The sequence below is a fragment of the Schistocerca nitens genome, chromosome 2 (assembly GCF_023898315.1).
Source record: "Schistocerca nitens isolate TAMUIC-IGC-003100 chromosome 2, iqSchNite1.1, whole genome shotgun sequence".
Classification (NCBI taxonomy): domain Eukaryota; kingdom Metazoa; phylum Arthropoda; class Insecta; order Orthoptera; family Acrididae; genus Schistocerca; species Schistocerca nitens.
In genome coordinates this window covers 918288440-918304731 of record NC_064615.1, presented here as the reverse complement: position 1 = coordinate 918304731, position 16292 = coordinate 918288440, and the positions used below count along the sequence as shown (strand labels likewise).

The following is a 16292-nucleotide window of genomic DNA, read 5'->3' as shown; positions in this document are numbered from 1 at the left end:
TCAGCAATCCTTCTCACATGTTGTAATACAAGTTTCTCCTAATATATGTTATACTTTATTCTTGACTCATGTATCTTACCTTGAATATAAATCATGATGTTCATTGTCCCCAGGCCGTCTTCTGAAGAAGATAGATTTATATCTATTGAAACCTAGGTAAAGATTACTTTATCCTTTGCAACTGGTCGGCTGTTTTTTTTTTTTTTTTTTTTAATCTTTTGACGTGGAACCGTTGCTGTAGCGCAGCTATGTTTAAAATACTGAAACAAAAGTGTAATAACATTCCTATAAGGGAAGGTGTTCAGGACATAAATGATGCATACCAAGAAACAAACTATATGAACTATCATTTTCAAAATATTGTAGCACTATAACGAAAATCCCGAAACGAAATATAACACCTAATCTTGTACCACGTACCACGATCTAATTGTCAACTACAGAGCGTGAAGTCAGTAAAACTGCGCAATACTAAATGATAATAAGTTAGCTGACTTAGGTAAGGTACAAATCTTTGTGCTGTAACAATGCATGCAGAGTATACAATTTTCCTTAATAGACATTGTAAATGAGACATTGGTATCAGGAAACTATACAGACTATTTGAAACATGTAAACGTTGTTCCTCAGCTGAAAGATGGTACTGTAGAAGACATGCTGTGTCCCTGCTATCATCTTTCTAAAAAATTATAGAAGTGATTATGAAAGACATGTTAATGAATTATTTAAACGACTACAACATTCTAAGTGTATCACAACCTGCGATCCAAAGTCTTAGAAATACAGAATCAACCGTAGTAGCATTCAAACAAATATGTACTTGGTGCTTTGAGTGTGTCACAGGTGTATTACTAGATATTTCTAGCGCTTTTGATATCGTTGACAATAAGAGTCCGCTACATAAGCCAAAATCATTAGTAGTAACATTTGTAGTTATTGGTGGATCCTTTGATACATTTCAGATAAACTACAAAGTATAAAGGTAAAACCGACATCAAATACGACTAAAATCTCAGTGAAACACTTATCAGAACCAAAATACATTACTACGGGAGTTTCTCACAGTAGTACATTTTGATCAGTTATGTAACCGATATTTATAAATGACGCTGTGAATAGTTTTAGTCATGGGCAATTTTATAATCACTGAGAAAACAAGAGGCCGCCTTGTAGAGAGACTAAGTGGAACCCATAATGAAATTTACGATTTCTCAATACACAATAAGGCAATACTGGAAGTAAAGAAAAAGAATGCCATGATTTTTAGTTTGTGAAGGGAAAATAACATTGATAAATTAAATGCAGATGGTACATCTATATACAGCGTAAAAAGACAAAATTTATTAAAATGAATATTGATTCTCAGACGAAGTTATGTGAATACACCAAGATGCAAACAGGATTTCAGTACCATGCGTACGCTTAGAGTTCTGTCATCACTGTGTAAAAGCCAGTGACCTGTAGTTTCATACATTTCATACAAAAAATAACATGAGAGATTCGAATTAGTCCATTCTCGTCCTGAGCATTATTCCGAAGAGTAACCGTCTTATTTGACCGTCGCCAACCATTCTGCTCTCTTCGAAATTTCTTGTTCCTGTCTCCTATATAGCACTGCTCTATTCGTGCAGCAGGGAAAGTTTTATAAGAAGGCGACTATGATTATATGCAATCCGATTAAACTCTTGATAAAAGAGGCGAATGAAGAAGCATAGATATAATCAAAAAGTATGTTTCAGAAGCTTCTATGAACCGGTATATATTACAGTCACTCAATAAAGAGAAAGCAGGGGTCGAAAGCGTAACTGCAAGTAGTTCCCAAGGCCTCACTATAGTACAATGGCTGTACCAGTAAGAGAACAGTATACATTGTTGCCATATTTCCAGCGATATCATCGGTTATCTTACCTGATAATTGTGCTATCCGCAAAATGACGGGAAATTAAAAATTCCGAGAAGATGCGCCTATCTCAACAGTGCTAATCAAAAATCCAAGATGTCGGACATAGGCCACTTGCCGTTCTGAGCTTTCCCCAGCCCTGTGACATTAGAATCCAAGATGATAGGAGTGTGGAATCTAATACAGTATACCTTAGGACATGCTCTATAACATAGCAGGCTATTTGGAAATCCAGAATTGTGAACTTCAGCACAGCTTTCATAATTGCTAGGTAATTTTTCCTAAGTATAGAATTCAAAAGCTTACATTACAATTGTGGGATATCCACTACAGTACCAACTATTTCCCCCACTGCAGTTCTTAGCTCATGTGTGCTGTTTAAACAGTGGCCTCCCTAAATTTAGAAACCCGAGAGGTGACACTCCATAAGTTCAAAAATGTGTAACTCAATTTATGATGTAGTTGTTGGAGGATAAGGACAATTGTATCTTTATTTAAACAAACTCAGGACGCAACTGGGAGGATCTCCGGACTGCCTCAGCCATGCCCCCACACTACCGTAGATTGCCGGCACGAAGTCCTAAGTTTAGTACCCAAGACCCCACTTGCCCTAATTAATAAATTGTGACTTAATAAAAATCGAATTCCATGTCATTTGTGATATCTTTTCAGTCACTCTTACGACTCCTCTGACCTGACAACCCACTTTTTAAACTGCCGGAAAAATTTCAAAATATAAGCGGCACAGCTTTGCTTGAGCCCATATAGTGAAATGGTGTGAAATTCGAAATCTCCATTAGTCAAAATGTCGTCAGTTGGACAAAGACCGATGCATACATCAATAGGACCGTGTTTTTGCAAGTGTCATGGGGGGAACTGTAAAAATCCTAATTGTACTCTCATTCTCTTGGAAGATCTTGTATTATGGCATCTCAGTCGGCAGGTATAGTTACCAAGTTTTCGAAATTCACCACAAAAACTAATGCTTTGTACGGATGTTGTTGTTAAACAAGCACTTCCCGGTCTCATCAATAATCGGGAATGCAGATACAACAAAACATATCAAACTTAAATGCAACCGTCAAGTACTGCTTGAATTGGAGAACGAAAGAAACTTGTAGGACATGACAGGTTGATTCGTACCATCATAAATGGTACAAATGCACATGACGAAAAAGAACTATGTGGTACAGGAGTAGCAGCAGTCAACAACTGAGCTGTGCAATCTGTTCAGGGATGAAACACTTTGTCATGATCAGCAGCATAGCACAACACTCGCTAGCAGATGGAAGCTGCAAGCTGAAACTACAAGAGGTTCAACTTAAACTCGCTATCGATTTTATAGTCTAAAACACATGCTAAGACTCTTGTTGTGATAAGATAGCTTGTTAATGTTACACGGAATGAAAGTTCAGGGGCAAAGGTGGAATGATCAAGTAATGCGAAAGCCCAGACAACAACCGATACATCTCTTGCCATGTAAATACAACACGAAGTATGGTGTGTTAGATAAGGAGGTCGATCGTAGATTGGTCGTGAGTAGCCCTGTAAAGCGCCGGGCGCTAATGAAACATCATTCGGTTAGCGGTCATTTATTTGCTTGAATCTTACAAACGCTCCACCATCTAGGGGCTCCGTAAACTTTCCTGAAGTAATAGTTGGTTGTGTTCATGTCGGGTCTCCAACCGGACCATATTGTCATCTTGTGACGAAGCAAGCTGGGATAATTTTAATTCCCCCCCTATTTTCCCATCTGCATTCTTAAATTCATTGTTTCATGTTTAACTAATTACCATTAACATACGTGAGTATAATCTGCATTCTCGTGAAAGAAGAAGGTTGGTTTTCAGTTTTAAAGAATATAACACCTGATCAAATATTGCGCTTAGTTTTTTGTAGGTAATTGATTTTGTAATTTATTTTGACTATTCCTAGTCGGTATGTTTCATTATAGGGAGAAATCAGCAATTGTTTCGTAACTTAAACTCTATTGTTGACGTATAAACAAATATAGATTCTGTACTAATTATAAGACGAAATACTACTAATCTTAAAGTATCTGTTTGGCTCTATTCGAAAACATGTTAGCAAAGCCAACCCTAACTTAATTCCAAAGTAATTAACAGTTTTGTCGAAGTATTGTTTGTGTACTTACGTAGCCGGCCGCGGTGGCCGTGCAGTTCTGGCGCTGCAGTCCGGAACCACGGGACTGCTACGGTCGCAGGTTCGAATCCTGCCTTGGGCACGGCTGTGTGTGATGTCCTTAGGTTATTTAGGTTTAAGTAGTTCTAAGTTCTAGGGGACTTACGACCTACGACGTTGAGTCCCATAGTGCTCAGAGCCATTTGAACCATTTGTACTTACGTTGGTTAATTTCATGATTTAAAAAAATAATTCAGCTTAACTCTTGTACTAGAAGAAACTGTTAGAAAGAATCAATTTTTCGATGTATTCAGTTAATTTAAGTAGTTAAGTTTTAATTGTAATTTTTGTAAATTTACCTTCGACCAATGTGTAGTTTCAGCACCTATTATTGTGAGGATATAGAAGGGCCCGATATTTGGTCACGAGTCAGCCAGTCTACGGTCGAGTTTCAGATGAGGAACCTGTGTTGCTTAGAACGACAACAATGGATCAACTTAACAATGAAATAAGTGTTACAGCAATAGGCCGTATGTTAAAGCAATGACGTTGACTGTTCTATTTATTTGAAGGACTGTGAAACTTGTGGTTATGTTTTCACTGCTTGTAGATGTTCAACAGTAAACTATTGTTGCAGTATGTGGATGGTTCGCTTGCTAACTATTAATGAGGCTTATGGAAAGTTTAAGCAATAGTGCACTGGTCATCTAAATGTGTATTATTGGGGGTTTGTGAACAGTGAAATTAAAGAACTACGTAACGCAACTGTGCATCTGCCGCCTACATCGTTTACTGTAGTCAGTGCCCAAATTACAGACCCCATTTTTCAGCCAGTGTAGCAACGCAGTACGACGACACTGAGGACAATCCACGAAGAGATAAAGTAAGTGAACCGCTACAATCTGGACACAATATTTGGGCGGGCCACCTAATCGCCATCTTCAGGTGAGTAGGCCGTCGCACTGTCGCACTGTCTCACCGGAACTGAAATCAAACGCGCCGCGGTGGCTCCTATATACACCGGCCGTATGTCCACAGCGCATACGCGAATATAACAGCCCTCTACCGACAGGCACAACAGCGCACCGACGGTGAAAGCTCGCGGAACACAATTGACAGTTTTTGATGGCCGAGATAGGGCCGATGTCTCTTACTGACAATCTGGCCGAAGAGATTATACGGTTTGCCTAAGGTACACAAGCAAGGAGTTCCTCTTCGGCCTATTGTACCAATTTGGACGCCCCTACTTACAACTTAGCCAAGTGTTTAGCATCCATTCGCAGTCCCCATGCCGGACGCGAAATACGAACACCATATTTCAGATTCTCTGGTTTTTATTCAGCGTTTGAAGTTTTTGTGTCTGTCACATGTATTTGCTCATTAGTTTTGATGTCCTGTCTGTTTACCAGAGTGACTATTGAAGATTCTTCGTAGTTAACTGGTGAAAAATTAGACAAAGGAACAACTAAGCTTTGTCGCCATGTGTTGACGTCGACGTATTTTTTATTTAATGACAAATACTTTGAACAAATTGACGGAGTGGCTATGGGGAGTCCAAAAATGGTTCAAATGGCTCTGAGCACTATGGGACTCAACTGCTGTGGTCATAAGTCCCCTAGAACTTAGAACTACTTAAACCTAACTAACCTAAGGACAGCACACAACACCCAGCCATCACGAGGCAGAGAAAATCCCTGACCCCGCCGGGAATCGAACCCGGAAACCCGGGAGTGGGAAGCGAGAACGCTACCGCACGACCACGAGATGCGGGCGGGGAGTCCATTATCCCACATAGTCGCCAGTTTGTTTGTGGAATATTTTGAGGACATGGCACTGAAGACGGCGTTCTTCAAACCAACTTGTTTCTGGAGATACGTCGGCGATACGTCTATTGTATGGCCACATGGGAGGGATCGTTTCCTAGAGTATATTAATTGACTGCATCCCGCCATTAAGTTCACAATGGTAGTTGAAAAGGAAGGAAAACTTCCGTTTTTAGATGTCTTGGTGTACAGGAGGGATGATGTTAGATATCAGAACATAGTGTTTATCGAAATCTCATGCATAAAGACCCATGTCTTCATACATCAAGTTGTCATCCATCAAATGGTTCAAATGGCTCTGAGCACTATGGGACTTAACATCTATGGTAATCAGTCCCCTAGAACTTAGAACTACTTAAACCTAACTAACCTAAGGACATCACACAACACCCAGTCATCACGAGGCAGACAAAAATCCATGACCCCGCCGGGAATCGAACCCGGGAAGCCGGGCGCGGGAAGCGAGAACGCTACCGCACGACCACGAGCTGCGGACTGTCATCCATCCAACCAACGCAACGGGGTCCTACATACATTGGTAAAAAGAGCTTACGCCATCTCAGATGAAGACAGTTTGACGCAAGAACTGGATCACCTAAAAGATGTGTTAAAGCAGAATTGTTATTCTGACAATCAGATCCGTCGTGCTCTACCGATTAAACCTTCGCGGGAACCAATAGAAGATACAAGCAAGTCGGTGGTATTCTTAGCTTTTGCGGGGAGCATATCTTCGAAAATAGAAAAATTTTAAAGAATGAAGTTATGAAAAGCGTATTTCGTCTGCCAGCTAATATCAGAGCTCTGCTGAGCTCAGTGAAGGACAATATGGCTTTGAGAAAACCAGGGGCCTCTAAGGTTCCCTGCCATTGCGGGAAAGCCTTTTTTGGACAAACGATTCGTACCATCCATTATCGTTGCATGGAGCATCATCTCCACAAGCATTTATTTCAGGCAGATAAATCTGCAGAGGCAGCACATTGCTTACTGAAGGACATGAAATGTACGATGAGAAAATGTACGATGAGACAAGTGCTTGCCCCAGTGTCGCGGTATTGGGATTGTGCAGTGAAAGAATCCACTGCAATCCGGCTATCTGACAATATTATAAACGGAGATACGGGGTATCCTTTAAGCAAGAGTTGGAACCCTGTTCTATTTGACATTAAGAAACAACAGTCCCTGTTCCTGTCGTCAAAAACTGTCAATAGTCTTTGAAATCGATTTATCGTTTCCGCGATCTTTCATCACTGGTGCGCCGTTGTGCGTGTCCCTAGAGGGCAGTTATGTTCGCGTGCCGGCCGTTGTGGCCGAGCGGTTCTAGGCGCTTCAGTCTGGAACCGCGCGGCCCCTATGGTCGCAGGTTCGAATCCTGCCTCGGGCATGGATGTGTGTGATGTGTTTAGGTTAGTTAGGTTTAAGTTCTAGGGGACTGATGACCTCAGATTTTAAGTCCCATAGTGCTCAGAGCCATTTTTTAGTTATGTTCGCGCACTCGCATTGGACCCACGGTCGGTAACAAAGGAGCCGCCGCGGTGTGTTTGACTTCAATTATGGCGAGATAGTGCTATGGCCTACTCACCTGAAGATGGCGGCCTCGTGGACCGCCGAAATATTGCGTCCGTGACGACGTGCAGACCCAACTTCAATACGACACACAGCCATCTTCCCAGGGCTGTCTGTCAGCGACAGTGCTGAGTCTATGCTGCCTGAAAGTGTGAAAGTGTGAGGTGACACGTCAGTGCTCGACGAGGAACGTGCTGAGCCCATGTTCTGCGTTTTGGTCCGTGCTGTGGCCTCGTCGCAGGAGGCAGTGGTGGTCGTACGTCCCCACAGCCTGTCATGGTTGTGGACATGCGTAAAATCTTCAAGGCTTTCGATACGTACAGCTGTGCTTAGACCCTTCTTTAGAATTCCACTTGCCATGCTGTCGGTTGTCGAGATTGGCTGTAGGCGGAAGATCAAGCAGCAACACGTCCAGGCCAAGTTGTGGTCCCAGCATACAGCAGGTAAGGCGATAGTTGTTCTGCCCCGGTAGTGGTGACACAGGCCCACATTCCGTAAGTTGAACAGCTTACAGATCGGCGGATCGGTTGTTCTTCTACTGAAAATCAAGCCGGCCTCCATCCTGTCAGTCACCATTGTGACCGACAGAACTCCTCCTTCCAGGTCAGAATTCCTTTCCACGACAGGACGGCTGTGGATCTGCAGCAGTGGACTCCAAGTTGGCGGCAGCTTACCAGAGCATCCAGCAACTTAGTAGTACTGTGAAGCAGATCTAATGGTATGATTCTGGGAATGAGCTTGAGGAGGACGGAGTACTCTAGTTATCTTAGTCTTACTGCGCGCCTCCGGTATTTATCTTAAGAGTTTCTGTGCGATCCTTTTATGCGATGTTTGCTCCCTAAACAGTGTTCCTGTGATATTTCTAACTGAAGTTGTTACAAGTAGCCTCGTTGCAGTAGCACATTCCGTCCTTTCTGCATTGTTGTCGAAGTGCTGAATGAGCTGTTCTTGACTTCCCTCTCGCATAGACTGATGAAATGTGCTCATAGCTTATTTGTACTTCAGCCCCCCTGTGATGACATTCATTTACGACACTGTTACGGAGCCGGTAGACGTACCGCACGTAGCGGTATTCTTCCGTGCAACACATGTCTGAACTCAAAATGAACTTGGTGATGATTTAAAGCTGTCCTACAGCCGTTAGGTTTATATTTTAAGCTAAAATCAGCTGGGCAATGTTAAACAGGCCTACTGGATGAGCGTCTACAATTGTTGAAATCACAGCAGACTTCTCCTAACGGTATAGATGCAGCTACTTGGCAGGGAACATTTAATGTAGCTCAACATAAGAAGGGTATCGCCCTGTAGTGTAAAGCTTCGGACAACAGAACCTTTGAAATACAGAAGTGGCATTCGTGACTCCTGTCACTCGATTGTAAAACAGCGCTATTTCAGCGGTTTGAATCACTTTGTATCCAGTGCAAAGGTGCCTTGGATGAGTGTGGGTGTTCACTTACCTGGGATCACAGTCTGAAGTTTGGTAGAAGTAGCGCCAAACTCTTGTATCTACAGGTGCAGCAAATATTTCTAAACATGATAGAGTAGTTCTTTTGAGTGTCAGAAGTTTTGCTGCACAATGTGTGAAGGTGACCTCGTCAGGTGAACTAGCGTTTTGTCTCTGATGATCTTGATTTGCAAAATATGTTAACTAATAATCATCCATCTTACGAGGTGAATTTGATCTGCTATTCCATCATACCGATTAGCATTCCACTTTAAAATTATTTATAAGCCATTCAGAACGTAAATATGATGAATAACCCGTTGCACGTCCAAACTGGGAAATGATGTTCACATCTGCCCTTCGCTTCATCATTTGACAGACTCAAACGTCAGTAGGAAGTGCAACGTCAGTATACTATTTTTTCAGCTATAGACAGTAGCTACACGCTACATCTAACAGCAAGCAGTTAAATGCACTGGGTAACAAGAGTGCCATGACTGTATACAGAGTAGTCAGAAGTAGTCGGGAAAGCTGGTGAGGGTGTTGCAGCGCAGGTTGTGCTGAGAAATAATTGTTAGGGGAAAAAACTTCCAATTGACCATGGGAGTGTAGTAGGTATGAAGCATGAAGGAATGTAAATTTCACAATGGAAGAAAGGCCACTTGTAGAAGTGATTACAAGTTCTCAGAAAGAGACAGTCGTTCCCAGCACAATACATACATACAGCTAATTTTAGTCTTTTTTCCGGTGTAACTGCAGTGGTATTGAGCCGGCCGAAGTGGCCGTGCGGTTAAAGGCGCTGCAGTCTGGAACCGCAAGACCGCTACGGTCGCAGGTTCGAATCCTGCCTCGGGCATGGATGTTTGTGATGTCCTTAGGTTAGTTAGGTTTAACTAGTTCTAAGTTGAAACTTCCTGGCAGATTAAAACTGTGTGCGCCGACCGAGACTCGAACTCGGGACCTTTGCCTTTCGCGGGCAAGTGCTCTACCAACTGAGCCACCGAAGCACGACTCACGCCCGGCCCTCACAGCTTTACTTCTGCCAGTAAAGCTGTGAGGGCCGGGCGTGAGTCGTGCTTCGGTAGCTCAGTTGGTAGAGCACTTGCCCGCGAAAGGCAAAGGTCCCGAGTTCGAGTCTCGGTCGGCGCACACAGTTTTAATCTGCCAGGAAGTTTCATATCAGCGCACACTCCGCTGCAGAGTGAAAATCTCATTCTAGTTCTAAGTTCTCGGGGACTAATGACCTCAGCAGTTGAGTCCCATAGTGCTCAGAGCCATTTGAACCATTTGCAGTGGTATTGCATAGCTTTATCTAGGGAACTCTCAAAAACGGCTGTTATCAATAAACACGTCAGTGGCTGACGTTATGAAAGTGACATCATTTGCTGAAATACTCTTGTGCAGACAGTGGCGTTTGGGGTCTAAACAGTACGCTGCAGGTACTGTACTACCATCACCAACAAGAACAGAACACTTGCCCATCCTGTCTCTCGCAATAACCGTCAAGCAAGTGGCTCGTTAAAATTACATAAAGCGCTGTCGGAATCACACCATTTCCGCCACAGACTCAGAATCCCCAGTTATAAAGCTGAAAGTTTCACACATATATGTATATATAGGTTGGGTAAAGTAAGAAGTGATATGAACAGTACTTCTCCGGAGCATAGTTTCTGGTTGGCTGTTAGGCATAGACATGGTCCTACAGCAGCCAATAAATCTGTTACTGTTGTATTGATATTAATAACCTGTAATGTCAAAAAATGGTTCAAATGGCTCTGAGCACTATGGGACTCAACTGCTGTGGTCATAAGTCCCCTAGAACTTAGAACTACTTAAACCTAACTAACCTAAGGACAGCACACAACACCCAGCCATCACGAGGCAGAGAAAATCCCTGACCCCGCCGGGAATCGAACCCGGGAACCCGGGCATGGGAAGCGAGAACGCTACCGCACGACCACGAGATGCGGGCTGTAATGTCGGATTCAACAACTACTTCAGGATGGATACACAGTGACACAATATACTGGAAAACCACTGTGCGCAATCGAGCGACCAAAATAACAAACAACACATCTCCATTTAAATGGTTCCACTGCTTGAACCGTTATACGGCTGAGTGCAGAGACGCTTACATGGAGTTAAATTATGTGTTTCCTGTCAAATAGTTCATCTATATTGTTATGAAAGGTCCGGTGTCTTTGCAGCATTTAGAAGTACGTCTCCAGCAGACTGATGCAGTACTGTTTGGCTGATTTCATTTCAAAATACAGATCTAAGTACTGTAGGATAGCGTTAACTCATCACTACATTTGTGTTATGAGTTCTGACATGTGTTCAGTGGTGCTATCAAATGATCGTTTAGCTCACACACCGTGCTTCACGTTGTATTAATGTGGCTATAGATATATCAGTTGTGTTTTGTACTATCATCTTTCGTCATTTTTATGCACTTCTTCGTATCACTTCCATTTCCAAAAACATTAACAAGGTATCATACCACTGCAATCAGCCTAAAATGTTTTTCGGAGTATCAAATCATCAATGACTATCTACTTCCGTACAAGCTGTGATTTCTTCATTGTCCTTAGGTGAGTTCTAAGTTAGTGGCAGTCAACCGTTCTCCAGTCTATGGCAAATGTAGGTTCTCTAAACTTTGTCGGTAATTTTTCGCGAAAACATTGTCTTTGTACTGCTGTATTGCTTCGTCATCTTCCTTAAACGAAATGAATGATTGGTGTGCCTCACCAGCCTGATTCACAGCTGGTCCGACACTATTATCTGGAAGAGGGCACGCTTCCAGCCACGCAACAGCTCCCCCTCGCAATGACGCTTGCCCCTGCTATGTGTATATGAAGGGACTGCATGCTCTTACGTGGATTCAAGTTGGTTCATTCCCAGCTGCAGCCTACAGCTTCTGTTCATGGTGCTGTACAATGCCACTGATCAAGGCGTAGCGTTTCATGTAAAAATGAATCCTACAGCTAAGTTGTTGACCACTACTCTCATTTGCTAGCATTCTTTTTCTACATTTGTGTTTGTACTTTTTTAGATGGTCGTTAATCGACTTGTCAGTTGTATAAACATGTTTCACTCTCAAATTCAAAAGTTACATGCTGGCTGCGTATCAGGCTGATGTGCCCTGGTGGCCTGCTATTGGCGAGATCGAGAAGTTATTGTCACTCACCCCATGCATTTATCTTTTTAGTGAATTTTAACAATATAACAGCTGAACCTTACGACTAATGAGCCCCGCTACGTTTTCATACTAGATGATGAGTGGATTACCGACATTTTTCTAAATCCTTCTCTGACAACCGAAGAAATTTTGTGCTACAGGGCATATGTTTCAGCCACTGCACAACTGAAGCTTTTTTATAATACAGTTGTTAATTTCCTGCTGCTCTTTAGTATGTGCTAAGGCATAAGTGTACTTCTGTGATTTTCCAACTTCCTAGCATTTTCAACTTGTTGTGAAGTCGAAGGAGTGGTGGGGATGACTGCAGCACTGTCAGAAATAATATGCTAGTGGATATTGCATCTACTATCTTTGCATTTTCAAATTCCAATATTTTTTTTTTTTTATTTAGGACGAGCAGTCACTGGGAGTTTATTGGACAAATTGGAAAATTGTGGGATCAAACTGCTAGGGTCATCGGTCTCTGAGCTTACGCACTACTTAATCTAACTTAAACTAACTTACACTAAGGACAACACACACACCCATGCCCCAGGTACGACTGTAGCCTCGTACGGGAGGAGCCGCGAGGATTGTGACAAGGTGCCTTAGACCACGAGGCTACCACGCGTAGCTCGGAATTTATACTTGGGACTCGGTGTCTGCAGTCTGCAGCAACTTAGGAGTAGCTAGATATATACATGCGCGTTGAGGCAGCTGAGACGGCACAGTTGATGCCACATTTGTTCAAATAAAGTCGCAACTGTTCCTGTCCTACTACATGTACACCATAAACATTTATAAGCGCACCTTGTTAAAGGAGAAGTAAACTTAGGGCAAGTCAGTTTTTGAGAATCTAAATTTGTGGTGTAATAGTTCAGTCAGCACAAGTTGGTTGGCAAGTGGAACTTTTTTATAGTGCAAGTGAGTTTCTAAACTCCCTACCATTTTAAATTGAGCACTTGATTCCTATACTTAGTACAAGAGACTTGGCAACCTTGCAGATCGTCCACATGGTGCAGTAACTTGGATTTTACGAGTGGCCTGTTATGCCAAAGAGGCTGTTTTCTAAGGTCCACGATATCGGATTTCATACTTTCACCATCTTGGATTCCGATGTCAGAGAAATGGAGAAAACCCAGTGACACAAGTGACCTGTTTCCAGCATTTTCAGTTTTTTAATTTCCCATCATTTAACATATAGCAGAAATTCTCATATAGGGGATTTCCCAACTTTTTCGAATTTCTTGTTATTTTATACATAGGGCAGTTGGGATATATGCACTGTGACGACAGAGGGGTGGTGAAGGAATTCGTAGAAGACGGAAGGTAAATCTGTGACAAAGCATAACGTATAAGCTGATACAATCAATGATGTCATTGTAAATCTGCCAGATATTCTGACTGTCCTCACACTGGTACAGCTCTACTACTGTCTGCTTTGGGTAGACATGGAAAATATGTTAATTTCAGGTAATATAGCTCAACACGTTCTCTGGAGCCTGACACATACTTCCCATGTCCCTCTGTGCTTATTTTGATTTGACAGCATCAGAGTCAGTGACATTAAATATGCTCTATTTTCACCCCTTTCTTGTGTTAAAAGGTGCCTAGCTCTGGTAGCGTGTGGCTGGATTTGTGTTACTTTTGCCGGCTGGTGTGGCCGAGCGGTTCTAGGCGCTTCAGTCTGGAACCGCGCGACCGCTACGGTCGCAGGTTCGAGTCCTGCCTTGGGCATGGATGTGTGTGATGTCCTTGAGTTAGTTAGGCTTAAGCAGTTCTAAGTTTTAGGGGACTGATGACCTCAGATGTTAAGTCCCATAGTGCTCAGAGCCATTTGTGTTACTTTTGTTGATGCTTGATATAAGCCATTACTTCTTATTTTGTACTCTAGTAATGTCCTATTTACTTTCAGGATGAATAGTCATCGAATCGTTGCTTGTACTCATAATATGTTAATACTATGAATTACAGACGCACTAGATGTAGCTTAAATGGTACACGAGTTACACATATGTGCATAGGCTTTAATTGTCAAATCGTACATCACCCACCACACAGTGATCCCTGACAATGGAGGCTACAGCACTGTTATTGTCACCTCTCCTGCCACACCGACTGCGCGAATATGGACCAGATTGTTTGTGTGCACTCTACACTCAGCAATTACCTATGGGATTTTTTTCTGGAGGAAAAATACACAGTTGTCAAGTCACAGAAAAGAACCCTAAGAATAAAAACCAAATATTCTAACCCGGCTCAATGCAGATATTTGGTGTAAAAAGTTCTGTTATAACATCAAAATACTGAAACATAGTCATTCTCCTGCTCCCCCCCCCCCCTCCCCCAAAGCGCTCCCCGGTAGTTTCGACCATGTGTCATCCCTTTCTTCATTGAGCAATTTTCAGTTTTTCACACTAAAAATCAGTGTTCTTTGCCTTGATCGTAAAATGGAAACATTTAAGCTCAGTTCTGAATTCACTATTTAGTTTAGTAAAAGCATTTCATGCTATTTTTACTATTCTGCTTGTTTCTTTTGCTGTCCAAACAGTAGTTTCTTGCACGTACCCTAATTAGGAAAAATTCATCAACACGTTCTGTTTTAATAGTTATCTTACAAATTTTCCTTTCGTTCTGATTGTTGTGTATTATCTTCAGTCTAACAATGTCAATGATTCTGAGACTTATTTTCAAATTAGCTGTACTTTCATCTTCCATTTGTTGTTGAAATTTATTTCGCTCTACAACATAACGATACAATGTCATCCGCAAAAGGGATGTGCGGCGCCACATCTATTTCGTATGTTCATTCTTTGCGTTATGGGTTAAGAATTCCAAAATTTATCTCTACGAATGCTGAGAACAGTTTAGGTTATATCAATTCTACTTGTCACCATAGCAGTGCAGGAAACGAGAGTAGTTGATACAAAACATTATAGAATTAGTAAAGGGGACCCATAAGTAAGAAGAATGGAAAACATGCAAATGTTTCGACAGCATTTTATACAAAAGGAAATAGAAGATAGGTAAACAGAATTTACTTCAAAATCAGAAAGAATGTCCATATTAACAATGAAATGCAACAATAAAAGCTGTACCCTTATGATGATAACAGAAGAAATCTACAGAAAGTAAGATTTGGGATCTTATAGATTCTGAAACCTTCAACATACCAAAACACAAACTCAAAACACTTCTCACTGATTTCAATATGTAAGGTGGGAAGGAAATGGAAATTTAAGAATATTTTGGGCGAATACCCAGCAGATATAAGAACAAACAGGAGTGGGTGAAGACTGATTAATATGTGTGAAATGTTCCAGTTAAAACTGATGTTCACACATTTCTAAAACTACCAACAAAAGTCAAAACTTGGACTTCTTCGTATCCAAGCTTAGGCGAATTTCAAATGGATCGCATAACCATGCTCAAAAGGTATACCAAGGAATTTACGAGCGTTAAAGGAAGCAGAAGTGGGGATTTCAATTCAGACCATTATCTTTCTAAGATTAAAATACAGTTCCTCCCGTCTGAAACAAAAAATCATAATGAAGTATGTAATCATATACCACACCACTAGTACTAATATTACAAGAGAAAATAAAGCAACATTTAGAGAATAAACGGAGACAAAAAATAAAAACGTTATTTGCGTAGAGTCCAGGTACAAATTACTAAATCAGCAAAGGAAACTTTAAGGCTCACTGAAAATAAAGAGAAGACATGTCGGTGTCAAGAGTGTGGAGAAGCGATAAGAGCTGAATAATTTAGAACATGGAAATGTTCCAAATAAGAAAAATAATTAGATGAATTCAGAGAAGAAATGGATGAAACATCAAAAATAATCTGGAAAATCAAAATAACATTTGAAACGCCTCAGCTTAAAGAAATAAAATGAACTTTCATCAAAAAGAGTATCTGAAATTTTTATCAAACTTTTCAATATGCACTTAAAGGATATCAAGCATTAAGTATTTCATTGAAAGAAAATGGCAAAATAGGATTAAATAACTAAGAAAACTGTGAAATACCAGTAAAAGTTTCTTGGACTGCCCTGTTACAACAGTTAAATTTGAATTTCCAGCAATATCACAAAATCCGGAGGATGAAATGATAATTAAATAAAGACCCTAAGCTGACGACAGCCGTTGATATACATCAACTGGGACAGTTGAAAATGTGTGCCCCGACCTAACTTTGACAGGTAAAGGCTAGGTTAAAAGCTAGAATGAAAAAAAGTGA

The 16292-nt window shown here is 41.4% G+C and overlaps 2 non-coding genes across 2 annotated transcripts; one reads left to right on the top strand and one right to left on the bottom strand.

The window, feature by feature from the left end:
- Positions 1-9805: 9805 nt before the first annotated feature.
- Trnas-cga (transfer RNA serine (anticodon CGA)) lies at positions 9806-9879 on the bottom strand. Its single transcript has one exon. It is a non-coding gene; the product is annotated as a tRNA-Ser (tRNA).
- Positions 9880-9947: 68 nt separating this feature from the next.
- On the top strand, positions 9948-10021 carry Trnas-cga (transfer RNA serine (anticodon CGA)). Its single transcript has one exon. It is a non-coding gene; the product is annotated as a tRNA-Ser (tRNA).
- Positions 10022-16292: the final 6271 nt, after the last annotated feature.